The 16,041-nt window shown below is 39.4% G+C and overlaps 1 protein-coding gene across 1 annotated transcript in view; it reads left to right on the forward strand.

Annotated features, from left to right (window-relative positions):
* Window positions 1-16,041, forward strand: part of GCC2 (GRIP and coiled-coil domain containing 2) — a 1,443,709-nt gene that overhangs the window by 1,269,334 nt on the left and 158,334 nt on the right. The gene's annotated exons all lie outside the window — the stretch shown is intronic.

A 16,041-nucleotide genomic window follows, 5' to 3' on the forward strand; every position in this document is an offset into this window, starting at 1 on the left:
TAGGAAGATTAGAGTCCAGGGGAAGGTAGGAAGTTAGTCTGGGTTAGCACAGGGGCATAACCAATGTGATTTAAGGTAAGGTTTCAGTTTGCTTTTAAACAGGGTAGCCGAGGATAGGAACGTTGGGTGATCAGGGAGGGTGTTCCAGGTTTTACCCACTGTATTGGAAAACAATGAGTCACCAGCTGCATTATTGGTCTTGGCTATTTGTACTAATTGTTTGATGAGCGTAGGGTCTTGATACTGTTATAGGGAGTGATAAGGTTAGTGAGTATAGGTGTATTTGCCGGTTGATACAGGATCTTATGGGCAACTATTAGTTGGTTCAAAAGTATTAGATTTAACAACTCTAACCAGTCTAGTTGCTTAAGATTGTTACAGTGATGGGTTCTATAGGTTGACCCAGTTGCAAATCTGGCAATATTGTTGTAGGATGTAACCAATTTGTTCAGATTGCTTTTACCTAATTTAGTTTAGATAGGGGAAGCATATAGAAGGGTTGAGATTAAATGGGTACAGGTGATAGTGGTCCTAGCTAGTGGAGTCAGAAAGGGTTTGATCCTGTAGAGGGAACCTAATTTTTTCTTTACTGTTTTTATAGTGTTGTTGATGTGAGGCTCAAAGGTGAGGTCATTATCAGTTAGTACCCCAAGTAGTTTTCTGGTAGGATCAGGAGATATGAGAATTCCATTGCTAGATGTAACAGTAAAGTTTAGTGGGGTGGTCCTATGGGTGGGAGTGAATAGTAGCATTTTTGTTTTTTTAGGGTTCAGGATGAGGCAACAGCGTAGAAGCCAATTTTCTACTGTGCTAAAGACATTTTGGGTTAGGGACTGAAGTTCGAGTGGAGAAGTGGCTGATCATATTAGTGTGAAGTTGTCTGCATATTGGATACAGGTAGCTTGTGGTATTACAGAAAATAAGTCATTTGTGAAGATGGAGAAGAGGAGAGGACCCAGTATGTAGCCTTGTGGGACACCGAGGACAACAGGGAGGTGGGAGGACAGGTTATTTTCCCATAGTACATCCTGTTTCCTGTTATTTAAGTAGGATTGGAACCACTGTATGGCAAGTGCATCCAATGACAAGTTTTTGAGAATGTTTATGAGGAGGTTGTGGTTAACCATGTCAAAGGCTTTTGACAGATCAATGAAGAGGGCTGAGGATAGAGTTTCACTATTTCAATTTCTATTAATGCAATCAGTAAAGGATAAGAGAGCAGAGGTGGTGCTATGAAATGGTCTGAAACCATGCTGGCAGGTGGCTAGTAAGTTATTTTCTAGTAGGTAGTTTAAATGTTGCTTGAATGCATTTTTTTCATTATTTGTACCAGTGGGGATAATATGGCTATAGGCCTATAGTTGGATAAATCTTTGGAATTACCACCTTTATGCAGGGGGATAATATGAGAAAATTTCCAGATTGATGGTATGGTGCCTTCAGAAATAGTTCTATTAATGAGGATGGATATGGGGTAAGCAATAGCTTTCACAGCTTTTTGCAGATATTCTGCAGGAAGTAGATCTGCAGAGAGGGTGGTGGTTTAAGTTTCTGTGTGAGGGTACAGGCAAGGGATGTAGGAACAGGTTGAAAATGAAATAGTGGTGGGCTGTTGAAGATATCTGATGAGGAAGAGCTGGTGCCAAGGGATAGCTGATTCGCAAGAGACTGTATAGCCTCAGTGAAAAAAGCATTAAAATAATTGGCTATTTGGTTGGGATTGTTGTGGTGAGAGCCTGAGGAAGTAGGAGTGACTGAACGACCCAGGTGTAAGAGTTTATTGACACCTGACCAGAATTTTTGCGGTTTATTTTGGTGGGTTTGTTGAAGCTGGCAGTAGAAGTTTCTTTGGTCTGACAATATGGCTCTCTTTGTTTTGTTTCTTAGCTGTCTGAATTTTAATTGATCTGAAGGGCATTTTGTTGTATGCCAGCTAGCCCAGAGTTTATTTCTTTGGAGTATTTTTGTTTGGTAGTTTTGGAAAGCCATGGGGCTGGTTTAGTCCTAATTCTGATTGTGCGCATAGGGACATGGTGATCTAGAATGGCTAAGAATTTAGAATTAAAGTATATGACTGCATCATCTAATGGTAGGTGTTTCAGGGGTGACCAGTCACAAGATATAAGTTCTTTTTGAAAACTGTCTAGGTTAAAATTTTTAGTAGTCCTTATTGTCTTATAAATGGTTTGATTTGGAATATCAGTCTTATACCTTATTAAGAAGGTGAGAGAGTGGTCGCTTATATCTTCAGGGAGGGTACTTGCTTTGTAAGTTTGGTGATTAGTGTTAGTGAGAATCCAGTCAAGGGTGCTTTCATTATTACTATGTTTATTAGTTCTGGTGGGGGATGTGATGGTTTGACTGATCAGATGTAAAGCCTTTCCAGTTAATATTAAAGTCACCTAGTACTATAGTTTCTTGTGGGTAGGTAGTGGAAAGCCAACTTAGAATAGCCTCTAAGGTAGTAGTATTATTGCCTGGGGGAAGGTAGATATAGATGATATATATAGATTTGCATTTCTTGAGCTGAATTTTGGAAATAAGAATTTCTGCAATTCTGGTCTACTCTCAGGATATTATAGCCAGGGGGAATAACAACATTGTCTTGAGTTGATGGCTTGAGACAAGTTTCAGTGAGACAGAGGATGTCAAATGAATGTACATCCATGAGTGTGTGTAGGTGGGCAACTTTATTATTTATGCTGCGACTATTGATATGAGCTATTAGGAGGGAATTGGGGGGGGTCTGGTAAGCAAGTGTGTATTATTAAGAGTTGGCGTGTGTGGCTCAGGGGTTGTGGTTGAGTTTGGGCCAGGATTGGGATGTATATCACCATCTATTAGGGATTGGGATTGTATTCTCAAAGTGTGTATTAAGAAATTACATAATAGGTCTTGGAATTTCTTGGTTTTTGGGCTGTAGTATCTAATGTGACTGAGTCTATGAAATTTGGCTGATAAATACTTTGATGGGTAGGATGTGTAAGTATGGCTATGAGGGATTAATATTGTTGGTGTAGAGGTTTGCTTTGTGAGGTTGAGAGATCCTAGTAAGTTAAGGTGTTCATAGAAAATAAGTAGGTAAGGTATAGTTAGAATAGTTAGGAGTGATAATAAGAGTAAGGGTTTGTGGTGTGTTAGGGTAGGTGTGGATGGCATTGTGGAAGAATTTAATATATGTTAATATACAGGGAGAAGTAGAGATAGTTAAGGTGCTGACTAGTAGGAAGTGGGTATTTCTTTTAGGGGTTTGGACCATGTGATTGGTTGTAGAGTTGGAGGTGTGGCTAAGGTGTATAAATCTAGAAGCACTGGGGGTGGGTGGGAATTAGGTGCGGGGTAGGGGAACAGAGTGAGCCTGCAGGGTGAAAAGAGTGGGTAGAGCCACAGAAGGAGTGAATCCAAGAAGAACAGTCATTGTAGTGCTGATTTCGAAGGTAAGTGTGGGTAGGGAGAGGATAGGAGGTAAGATCCTAGATAATAGGGGTAGTAGGCAGTGAAGTATAGTGATGTAAAGTAATAAATAGAGGGACAGAGTGGGACTGCAACTATGGCAAGCTATGAAAAAAGCTGGAAGGCTGGGAGTTATATTCTGAGACAGTAGGATAGATCTGAGAAAATGATGCCACCTAGTGGCCAAAGGCTGTATAGAAGGGAAAAAGTTTAATGGGAGGTAGCAGGTCTAGAATATGAAGAGGGAAGGATAGCAGTTACTAAGAGAGAGGGTACAAGGGGGGAAGGTAGTCTATTTGGGGAAAAAGAAAGGGTTTAGCTGCTGGTCGTCCTGGCTTGGGAGTGTAAATTAAAAAATGGACTATTAAACAGTATATTTCTGTTGACAGTAGTTTGAAAGACACATACTTTCTTTTGTTTGTTTTAATTTCCTTGAGGGACTATATCGCAGGGAGAGGAGAGTTTCAGTTCCTTAGTTTAGGCAGGTTACTGTGGAAGTAGGTTGCTGTTCAGCAGACAGGGGAATTCCTCAATATTAGTACCGTACAAGCAGTTTGGGCTACTGGGCAGCTGGTTATATAAAGGGAAAGAGAATCAAAGAGGTAAGGAATGCAGCAGAGTATTACACACACCTACAAAAACAAGCTATAAAATTAACATACAGGCACATGACATCAAATATGTTTGGTCACTATTCTAAATATACCAAGCATCAATTAAGAATCGTAAGGCTAGCTAGATACAGTTAAGTGGATAACAACATCCACAACAACAAAGCTGCTATAATATCGCTCTAAAATGGAGCAGAGCTTTATGCATACAACAGTAATATGCTGAGGAACAGGGTATACAGTTAGAATATAAGCAATTGTAGTGTAAATACAATATAAAAAACACAGTTACTAGCAGAACAAGGGTACACAGTTAGAATGTAAGCAAATGCAGTTTATAAACAGTGTGAGGAACACAGTCGCTAAACTAACATGGCGTGTACTATCTAAAATAGACATTTACAACATTTGTAGTGTGCAAATAAAGAAACTATGCAGTTAGGGCCCATATAGGTTCGTTTGTGTCCTATTCTAGTTTCCATAAATGTGGATTCAAGTGTCCTGAAACGCTATATTAATGTAGCGTTTTGAAGTAGATAAGGAGAGTATAGCTAGTTTGGGCTATATTCCAACAATATTTCTTTAAATACACTGCTCTATAACATGTATAGTGCTAGAATACACAAAATAAAGTTTAGAATCACCGTTTTATAGCATTAATAGGGCTAGGATCACTGTTTTGTAACATTAATGGGGCTAGATTAAACTCGCGCTCAAACACTGTAACAGCCTAGCGGTCTTGGTGTTCCTTAGAATCAAAACTGCTTGAGTAGATTAAAACCTATTAAATCATGATTTTGAAGGCAGAGAAATTGTACCAGGCAGTCACAGGCAGTTAAATGTGGGGCAGGGGGAATTTTGAAGATGAGACTTGATTTTGTTGTTTGTATGCTGCGTAGGTATGACACTACACAGCATGCAAAAGAGTAACAGGCTCACATAATAAATGCTTTTGTTTAATGAATAGCTTTATGATGCAACTTGCATGGTCGCTGTGTTTGGAGGGAGGAGTAGACGGCAACCAGCATTTACTTGTCAACTACTAGCCTAAACTCAACAATTTCTGTAATGTCATGTATTATTTGTTCATGATATGCAATGCTTGCCGACCAAGCTCTACATGGCCCACATCACCTTCTGCAACTGTATATATGTTAGGCACTGTATTTGTCACTGTGCTAGAAAAGAGGCTTCGCAAAACAGTGAGTGTACCAGTCCAAAAAGTAATACTCAAGTTCTTTCACATTTAACAGTATGTACAGAGTCATATCTATCATTTTATTACACCACACATCCGGTACTTTTTTTATGCAATTAAAAGTTAAACATTTGATGAATGGCATAGAGTGTCTGTCATCATAGTTCAAGCAAATTATTCTCATTAATTAGTCATACGTTTCATCAGCTGAGTCATATATTATTTTCCATACTTTTGCATCACCTCTGTAAAACATAGGTGAAGATGCATAAACTTCATTATTATATTGCTACCTTGTGTGTCCTGCACTTAAGGAAAGCTGTTTTCCATTAGCACTGTGGCTACTGCCTGTAGGTAGGCATCAGGCTGTGTGAGGTTAGCATGATGTTTCTTCTGCTTTGTTTTTATCATTGTATCATACTACATTTGTTCAGTCTGTACTTACTCAGCTGGAATGTGTTTACTTAACGATTATAATTACTGGGAGGAAGAGCAGGTCTTTTTCTTCTTTGAGCCTCAGTGTAGCTGTATGTAAAATTCTGCATGTGTGCATACAAGTTTTTTATAGCAGGTGTTGGGGAATTTTATCGATATAACTTTTGAATACTGGGTAGTTGAAGTGCACAAACAATCCAAGCCACTAGGTCAAGACAACCAGACATGCAGAATACAATAAGATAGTGACAAACAATCAAATTACAGTGAAACAGTGTCATGAAGAGTTTTAAACAACCGGCTGTTCTATTGAAGAGGAGTGGCATGGGGAAGTTGTGACACAAGGAGAAAGAAGTCTGTGGAATTACTCAAATGATTGGCAATTGCATTGTTTTGCTGGGCAGTAAACTCTGAAAAACAATAATGCAAAACAGAACTAACTAGCAAAAGAATGTGATTAAACATACAGTACAAGTGACTTTGACATTAAGGATATGCATTTATATAAATGAAAACAAACTATATTGACATAATTTTAGTTGCAAACATTATACATCACAAACCATATTGACATAATTTTACTTGCAAACATTATACATCACTTATAATATATCCAATCATTGTCAGTCAAAAAATACACTACTCATTCAAATCCTGCCTTCTTTTAAACCTTGCTCCTCATCTGCATGTATTGTTCCCACAATTCCCATTTTTTTCTATTCGATTTGCTTCTATCCTTTTCCAAAGATCCGAGTTCCAGCTGTTTTACATCTGTTACTATATTCACTACTTCTAGTACAGTTGGCTTAGAGTTTGATTTCCATTTTCTAGTAACTGCTTTTTTTTTTTTGGCAGCCACCATAATTAGACTTAGCAAGACCTTACTATGTCTAGGCAATTCCGAATCTGCGTCAAACCTCAGAAAAATCATTTACCTAGTTTCACCAATTTGCTATTTGTGCTTTTGCTACTATTACTGACAGAGTGGTCTGCAGGGTATCTTTAAATTCTGCTGGCTTTTTACACTCCCAGAAAATATGTTCCCAATTACCTCTTTCTTCCCTATCACACCTCCAACATTTGCTGTCAACCTGAGGAAAAAATCTTTGGAATCTACTTGGGGTATAAAAATACCTACGTAAACACTTCCAAACAGAGGTATACCTTGTCTTGGTATGTTACAGCAGTAGTCATCTTGAATCATGAAAGCATTTCCATTGTTTTATTTGCTGGTGTAACAATATGGCATTAATGAAAAAGGCTGCCACTCGTCTTTGAGGTTGGCTGTTTTACTTCTTCACTGCAACAGCAGTATGAACACCCAGTATCAATGAACTTTACAATAAAAGGAAAATCTACGTGCCCTAAAACAAATCCCACCTGTACTGATATTGATCTCAGCAGGGTAAATAAAGAGCAGAGGTGAAGGATGAAGATGTGCAGGGAAATCACAGCTTGTAGTAGTAGGTAAGTACAGTTCTAAGGTTTGCCTCTCACAGTATGCACTCTGAACCACCTCCTTTAGTCCCCTCCTGACATTCTTGGTTGCTAACTACAAAAATTTAAGACTTTGCATTGTATTGCAACTACTATATGAACTACTATATGTACTGTGACAGTTCCATTGTTTTTGTGTCATTGTTCTATTTGTATATATATATATATATATATATATATATATATATATATATATATATATATATATATATATATATATATATATATATATATATATATATATTCATACACACTACACCAAATCAGTCTTACTATCTGCATGGGGCATGTACCCAAAGACTGGAGATCTGTTGTTGTGGTAACTGTCTGAGAGTGTGAACCTTCCACTGTTCCTGTGAAATGCAGATCAAGTAGCCTTTCTCATATCCTTCTGAAATCATGAGCATATGGTCATGGAACTTGTACAAATAATTATAATGCTAGCCTTGAAACTTTTGACCTAAAGCAAGTTGGGGTTAGTGAAAGGTGGATCTTGACAAGATAACCTATTGTACTTCAACAGTTTGGGTTTGAAACAAGTATATCCTCCAGAATTAACCTGTTGTACCTCTTTACTAAGATCACGGAGACACTGGGAGAATGCAAGTCTGTGCAAACTGACTACCTGGATCTGGCCAAGGCCTTCAGTACTAATCTCACTCTGGCATTATAGAAAGACAGTCACAGCTGAATATAAAAATTACCATAAGTCATTGTATTGCCTCTTTACATGAGTAAATCTACTCAATCAAGGTTGGTGCTCCACCTTTATCTAAAAAAATGTGGTTACTGTATCTCTTGATTCATTGCTTAGACTAGTACTGATCTTTGTACCGTAATGCTGACACTGTGACATCATGAGCCACTAGTCGACTACACTTTCAGACAACTTAGTAGACTGAACTCTCTTAAGCTCTCCTGGAATAACCACTAAAATAAAAGGTTGGGGGTTGGTGTAGAGATTAAGGTGCTTGCCACACAAACACAAGGTACAAGGTTTAAGTCTCACCTTTAATAGAAACTGGCCAGACTTAAAATGGCTCATGAGTGCAGATTACTTACCTTTTTTTTTTCGGCTTTCGGCTTTTCCTGGTTAGGGGTCACCACAGCGGAACTCCGGTCCGCTAATGATTGGCAGTGGATTTTTTACAGTGATGAGTTGCCAGCCCGACACCCAACCTTCAAAGAAGGCACACTCATTCTTGCACACACCTACCTGCATGTCTTTAAATGTCACTCAACCACAGGGAGGACATGCAGACTCCACACAGAAGGCACTCCAGCCGAGAATCGAACAGAAGAACCTCTTGCTATGAGGCGACAACGCTAACCGCTGCACCACCGCAGGTTACTTACCTGTGAACCTAAAACAGCACATTTGTACTTGGTTAATGTATTAAGCCTTACTTATTTTAAACTTCTTTTGATTTCTTAAATGTTTTGTAATGAGTGTGTGTGTGTATACATTTGCATGTGTGAATGGTGTAATGGAGAAATGCAGAGCAGAGGTAGACTGATACTTGACCTGTTGGTTGAGATTTTGGTAAATGCAGTGGACTTTTTACAACATTGTACTGTACTGAGCTGAGATGCTTAACAGATGTCTCTTCATCTCTAAAAGTACTTTGGACAGATGTGGGTGAAGCCACATGGTTTACCATAGTGTGTGTGTGTGTCTGTGTGTGTGTGTCTGTGTGTGTGTCTCTGGGTGTGTCTGTGGGTGTGTGTGTCTATGGGTGTGATGTAATGTTAAAGTGTAGACCTGAGCTATTGTGACACCTTCTTCCTGCATTGGAGGGATAGAGTCTAATTGGAGTGTGGGGTTTCTTGAGCTGAAATCACCACCACCTGTGGTCACCCTAAGTAATTCAGCATTGCTATGTGTAAAGGTGGACAGAGCACCATAATGTATGGGAGCATTGTGAGAATTTATGTATTTAGTTTGGTTGGTGTAGCAGAGAATAGTGGAACAGAGTTGGACTGACACCTGCCCCATTTGTGGAACTTATGGTATCAGGGCAGTAGTTTGATGCAACAGCTGTGGGGAATCCTCAATAGGTGTGATCACCCTTATCCGTTGCATCATTTGTACAGTGGTGGTTAAAGTGTGTGTGTGTGTTTAGTTTGGATGGCATAACAGAAAATGATTGTGCAAAGAAGGATTGGCACTTGCCCTGGTAGGGAATCTTCGATTGTCAATGCAATGGACTTGCAGCAGCAGCTGTTGTCATTCTTAGCTGTTAAAGCATTGTTTTGTGGATATGTGTTCCAAGGTTCGTGGTTACATAGTACATTGTGTATGCATACCTGTTTTGTTGTGTAGATGAATGATGCAGTGGTGAAATCTGCTTTATTTTTAACTTATCTGCATTGCTTATAGCACCTGCTTGATAATTGTATACCTTTATGCATTAAGAAGCACATGTTACATAGATATATTATTCATTGAATGGTATATCTTTTGATGGTATTGGCTTGTGGTGGCATATATGGGAGGGAATGTCAGACTTCAGTGTATGTCACAGAATGTAAATTTGTGTTTGTTGTCATGCGTGTGATATGTGGAAGTTACATACAGTGTGTGTGTGTTTTGGAATTGCAGAAATCATGCCTTTATGGTGCCACTTGTCTCATTTTGTGCATGTTACGTGTTTGTGGGTGCTAACCAATGTGATGTGTTTGCTATCTTTGCTGTTTGCCATGGCTATTGATCCATTAGGCTGCTGCTGTGTCCTGACTTCAGGTGCTTGGTTTGGTACATGGGCATTGGAGTAGCCATCGTAAAGAAATATATAATGGCTCATTCATGGGTGGTGCATTGTGTGTGTGTATGAGTGAGTGAGTGCTGCATTTGTTGTAAGAGAAAACTGTGGAACACAGCTGCAAGAAAACATACCTCATAGGCCCATGTGTTTGCCAGCTGATATCAGCACTGTGTGTACTAATGCAGCTGTGTCAACAAGACCGGGCAGTAACACATATGTTGATTCATTTTAGTTACTGCTGCAGTTTATCTGCTTTTTGTTTTACTTTATTTTGGAGAGCTGGCTTAATGGTTAAGGTCTTAAACTCACAGACTCACAAGGTACAGGGTTTGATTCTAATCTCTGTTCATGGGCTAGACTTGTAATAATCTGTAGACTGATAGCTTAGTAATTACCTAGAAACCTATAATAGGTGGTCACTGCTCCATGGTACACTGAGACTCTTTGGGTGTGAGTCGATCAGTGAGTTTGTCTCTTGTTTTTGCTGCTTGTAGAGGACATCTACAGAGTGGCTGTGGTGGATGATATGCAATGAATAACTTATCAAAGTGATCAGAGCTCTGAGTGGGAGATGATGTGGAATGTGAAATAAGACAACAAGAAACAGTTCACAGAATTAGAATAGGCCATGTTGAAACTGCTGCGTTGTCAACTGCAGATTGCTTAAAAATGACTGTAATGTAAAACATACTGGCTTTGATAGTTACTTGTTCTTCACTTCTCAAGAAGCTGTCAGAAATTTGGATAGCAGGGAATATAACTGGTAGGTGCGGTAGTGTAGATTTTAAAGCACTGTTGACATTAACTGAGCTAGAAAAACTGTGCACGCTGTTAAGAACATTGACTGTTGGCCTTGCCTTGTGCTTAGGGAGGAATTTCATGAGTAATATTCAAAACGATGCATAGCATAAGTATCTGTGAATAAATGCATAAAAAGTTATGGTGATATAAAGTAGAAGGTGATGTCACAGACTTGTATGAGAGGTAGAAAGTCTTAAGACTGCATTGTTATATAAAGCTGTGAGTAAAGTCAGAACATTCATTTGATGATAAGAGCAGTACCTTTGCGATATATCCAGTTCTCTGATCAGCCAGTACGAGTTGTAATCTGTGTATGTTACAGGACACAATTTTAGGGATAAAAAAAGAAAACTCCTGTATATTAAGGCTTGATAAAAAGTATTTTTGTAACATTATTTATTGTTGGCGGCACAGCAGTTAGCGGTATCGTCTCACAGCAAGAGGTTCCTCAGTTCAATTCTTGGTTGGGGTGACTTCTGTATGGAGTCTGCATGCCCTCCCTGTGTTTGTATGGGCTTCCACCTTGTGCTCCGGTTTCATTCCACATTCCAAAGACATGCAGTAGGTGGTCTGGGTGGTCTAAACTGGCCATAAGAGAGAGAGAGAGAGTGTGTGTGTGTGTGTGTGTGTGTGTGTGTGTATGTGTTTACTACTGCAGCAGGGCTAGCCACCTGGCGGTGTAAGTCATGGCTGTAGGTGGTTGTCAGTGTTACATTGACACCCCCGGCTCCATGTTCAAAAATGGGAAAAAGGGATTGTGGATGACTGGATTTATTGTGAAAGTGCTATTCAGATGACAGGAGCAAGGAGATGGATGAGGAAACACTTACACAAGTGCACTCTTTTACTGGCACACCAGACAGACCGGTGCTGTGCATGGTTATGCATAACAGACTAATTAAATGAGCCTTGCAGAGCAGGAAACATGATACTGTAGATGGTTGAGGGAGGGAATGTAGGAGTAACTTGGGAAGGAAAATAAACTCAGTAAATGTTCACTCTGTAAAAATTCTGTTATCTCAGTAATTAGCAGATATTTGGGAAGCTTTTTTTTCACAAAATGTGTAACACATTAGTAGGAGACACATTTGTAAGAGCCAGTACAGAACAGTAAGTTCTACCTTTACTGAGGGCTCTCAAGGTTAGCATTACTTCTCAGTTATTCCATTTTAATTGAATACTGCTTGGATTTGACAATCCAGCTGTGGACATTGTAATCTCATCAACTGTCCTTTCTGTGTGTTGTGGGGAAGATTTGTCTTTGAAAGAACAAACTCTCATGAAGATGCCCCCAGGAGGGCATGCAGGGTTACAGACACAGCAAAATTAGTAGTGACAACTACTTTCTTGTGCATGCAGGTTAGCAATGTGCACAGCTTGAAAAAAAGATAAAAAAAAATGTTTGTTTTTCCAGTTATTTCCTGTAGTGCTCCTTTGAAAAAGGATTCAGTCAGGTTGTCTAAAGGCACAAGGAAATAGTGGTGTATTCCCATGCCATTGACATATAACGGGAGTAGTGCCAATCACTGTCATATTATATCCCTTCCATAATAGGAATGCTTCTTTTTATTTCTTGAATTGCCCTCATTTGTGTGTGTGCATCTCAGGTCTTGTTTTATAGTACACTAATAAGTTATACAGCTGCAACCAAACAAGTAGCTAAATTGCAGGCCTTTGTTCAAAATATCTTTTTGTAGTCCAAGATGAATTGACAGTCCCCTCCCTCACATTTCCCTCAGGTGTCAAAACTGCCACTGCTCTAAGGGATCCTTGCAGTTTCATGTACAAATGACTGCCGCTACTGGTAAGGGAAGGATTTGAAAGTAATTTTGTTCCCAAGTGCCAGAAGTGGAAAGAGTTTTACTTTAATTCATTCTTTTACATAGATAGTTGAAGTACTTCAGATTTCCCTTTCTGACTTCTCTCTTAAGTGTCACAGATATCTTTGTTGCTACATTTAAGTCATCTTAAAATGTATAGTATAAACAAACATTTTAAGTTTAAAGCCATTCCAATACTGTGATGCTGTTTATATAAATTTGTCAGAAGTGGTGGCAACTGCATTTGAACCATTGACTGATCAAGTTGCCCTCTTTTGCAATGAAAGGCATAGCTACATTGGAAGACACTGTGAATCAGTGTAATTTCTCTTCCTGCCTGCAGTAAATATAGTGGAAAACAGTCTCACAACTCTTTTTCATAGCAGCTGCTGAGCTCCTGACATCAGCAGGACTAATTACCCATATACGGTTGTCAACAGTACCTGACTACAGATTTCTCTGTCTCTGTAGTATGGCATACAGGCACAGAAAAACTCCTCTGCAAATTATGTGAGAAATTAAGCTTAAAGTGGGTGGGTTTTCCCTTCCTTTGATTCCAAGGCAAGGTGATGAAAATTGTATAAATTACAAACAGGTAGAGTCTGCATGTCCTCCCCCGCAGTTGGGTGGCATCCGAAAGACATGCGTAAATGGGCATGCCTTAGTTGAAGGTTGGACATTGAGCTGGCACCTCGGCGTTCATGAAAATCTACTGCCAATCAATAGCGGACCGGATTTCCGCTGTGGTGACCTCTAACCGGGAAAAGCCGAAAATCAAACAACAACAAACGGGTATCTGGTCCCTACACAATACTGGGACCATATTGTAGGAAGGAAAAGCAACCTAAGAGTTGAATTAAACTTTAGAAGAAGGAGTTTTCCTTTAAAGGCTGTTTTTGATGCCTACACTCTAATACATTCTATTTGTTTGGTGGAATAAGCCCATCGTGTCTGCCAAGTTAAGTGCATTTAGCATTCTTGCGCCCCTCATCCTTACCTTCCTCCTCACCCTTTTTCTTCCTGTCACATACTCACTTGAATGTGTCCGTGGATTCCCTCTTCACCACCCTTTCAGATAACCCATTTCCTGAATTTAAATATCATATCCCAGTGTTAGTTTTGGTCTCAAATGAAGTGAGCTCTAGCTTCCCTAGCCTATGGTCATATCCCTTTCATTCCATCCCACACATCTTTCTGGTAGCTTTCCTCTGGAATATTTCATAGGTTCATAGGTAGGTACTAGGCTATTGGCCCTAGGGCTTATATAAGCCTAGCCAAAAAGGTACTCTGGCTTTCGCCACCCAAGAAAATTATTTCCTGTGCCCCTGTCGAGCAGAGCCACAGAGGTGATCCCCGGGGTGAATTTCCTATTTCCCATCCAATCATCAAGATTCTCCTTGAAGAGTACTAATGAGGAGCTTTGTTTGACATAGGTAGTTTATTCCAGAGTATGGGAAGTCTCTGGGGCAAGAATCTATCCCTCCAGCATGTTCTGTTTATTGTGGTGATAAGGTTTAGGTCCCTAGAGTGTTTAGCTCAGACGGATTGGGATTTCTTTAAGTGGAGCATGTCCAACAGCTCTGGGTTTGACATAGCTGTGTATGTTAGGCAGAGATCGCCTCTGAGTAGGCGATATGTGACGGAGTAAAGCTGGAGTTTTTTGAGACTGTCTGCGTAGGGCATCTGTTTGAGGCCGGTAATCCTCTTTGAGAGGTATTTCTGCAGCCTTTCCAGTTGTTTATGTCTTCCAGTTGTTGTAGAAGCTTGATGTTCCTTTCCTTATATGGACCCTGGAACAGCAAGTAATTCACAAGGTGTAGCTTAACTGGGGCCATGTAGAGTGAAATCCATCTACCTGAAGTTATACTCTAGAATTGTTTTCTGCTGCTGCCTTCTGTCTAATCATGGCAGTCCAGTTTAGGTATAAACACGCCCCCACCCCCCACTCCTTCACCTGATCTTTTTTAATCAAAATGCAGGTCATTGGAAAATAGTGCACCATATAAGCTGTACAACATTTTAACAACTTTGTTTTATTTCATTTTGTTAACTCAAGATGACCCACTAACCTCACTGTTGTTTTCAGAGGAGGAAGCCTCACAGCCAATGCAGCAACCTTTTTAAGATTAATGCTCAATTTGGCAAAGTTGTAAATCGCTATCATTAAACAAAGATGCCTGAAAGGTATACCTGGAGAATCCACAGAACCGAATATGCAAACAACTACAGAAAAACAACCAGTGCGGATATATTCTTCAGGAGTAACCACCGCTTCTTGCAGAGAGTGAGAGACTGTTTGAGAAATACTTCAGTAACTTTACAGGTGTAAAAATGTGTCAGTTATTAAAACAGCAAAAGCAGATATACATTCATCACTGGTAAACATTGTGTATGTGGAAGAAGAGTAGTTTGTGTACATTTAATATTTCAATAGTAGAAAATAGCTGTAATTACGTACTTACAGCTATCAAATAATGTAGGTTGCAGGATAGGAAAGCTATCTAATACATTCACCTCTAAATACATGCTTTAGATACTTTGTTTAGATAATGTCAAAAGGAAGTCAGACAAGAAGCACTCCAGATGTAAGGGGAAACTGATTCTCATATGGTGGGAATAAAGTTTAGGTTCTCAGGTAGGACGGTGTCTGTCTGTCACCTCAGCTGTATAAACTGTACTGGAAACTCATCTGCTGTCTTTAATTTTAAAGTTTTTATGTTTGTGGTATTTGTCACATAAATAAAGATCTGACTTGTTTTGGCAAGCATATGTTGAAGGTGTTCCATATTATACCATGACCCCCCATTAATATTCCAAAACGTGCACGCTGATTGGCCAGCGTGCACGTTGTAAATCGACTTATACTAATGGAAAAGGGTCCGGTCACCCAGACTTTTTCCATTAGTATAAGTCTCTTTTAAAACACTGTCTTGCTATGTTAAAAGAGTTTAACATAGCGAGACAGGTTTAAAAAAAGCAACAGAGATCTCCGTTGCTTTTTTTAAAACTGTCCCGCTATGTTAAACTCCTTTAACATAGCGACACAGTGTGTAAAAAGCAACAGAGATCTTGCTTTCTCCATTGCTTTTTTTTTAAACCTGTCTCGCTATGTTAAATGGGTTTAACATAGCGAGACAGCTTTAAAATAAGCAACAGACATATCCGTTGTTTATTTTAAAGCTGTCTCGCTATGTTAAACCCATTTAACATAGCGAAACAGTAAAAAGCAACGGAGATCTTGCTTTCTCCGTTGCTTTTGGCCACAGCTCTGATGTACTGCGTAGGCATGCGCAGTACATCAGAACTGCCGCGGATACCAGACAGCTGCGGAAGGTCAGCAAAGAGGCATTATACAATGCCATTATTTAAGAAAAGTAATTATTTCTTTTCTTAAATAATGTCATAGTATAATAGCAATAACCCACTTCTGGGTGTGGGTAATGTGGGATTTACCCACGGTT

This window comes from Protopterus annectens, chromosome 5.part0, assembly GCF_019279795.1.
Source record: "Protopterus annectens isolate FY-2018-M chromosome 5.part0, PAN1.0, whole genome shotgun sequence".
In the NCBI taxonomy this organism is placed as follows: domain Eukaryota; kingdom Metazoa; phylum Chordata; order Ceratodontiformes; family Protopteridae; genus Protopterus; species Protopterus annectens.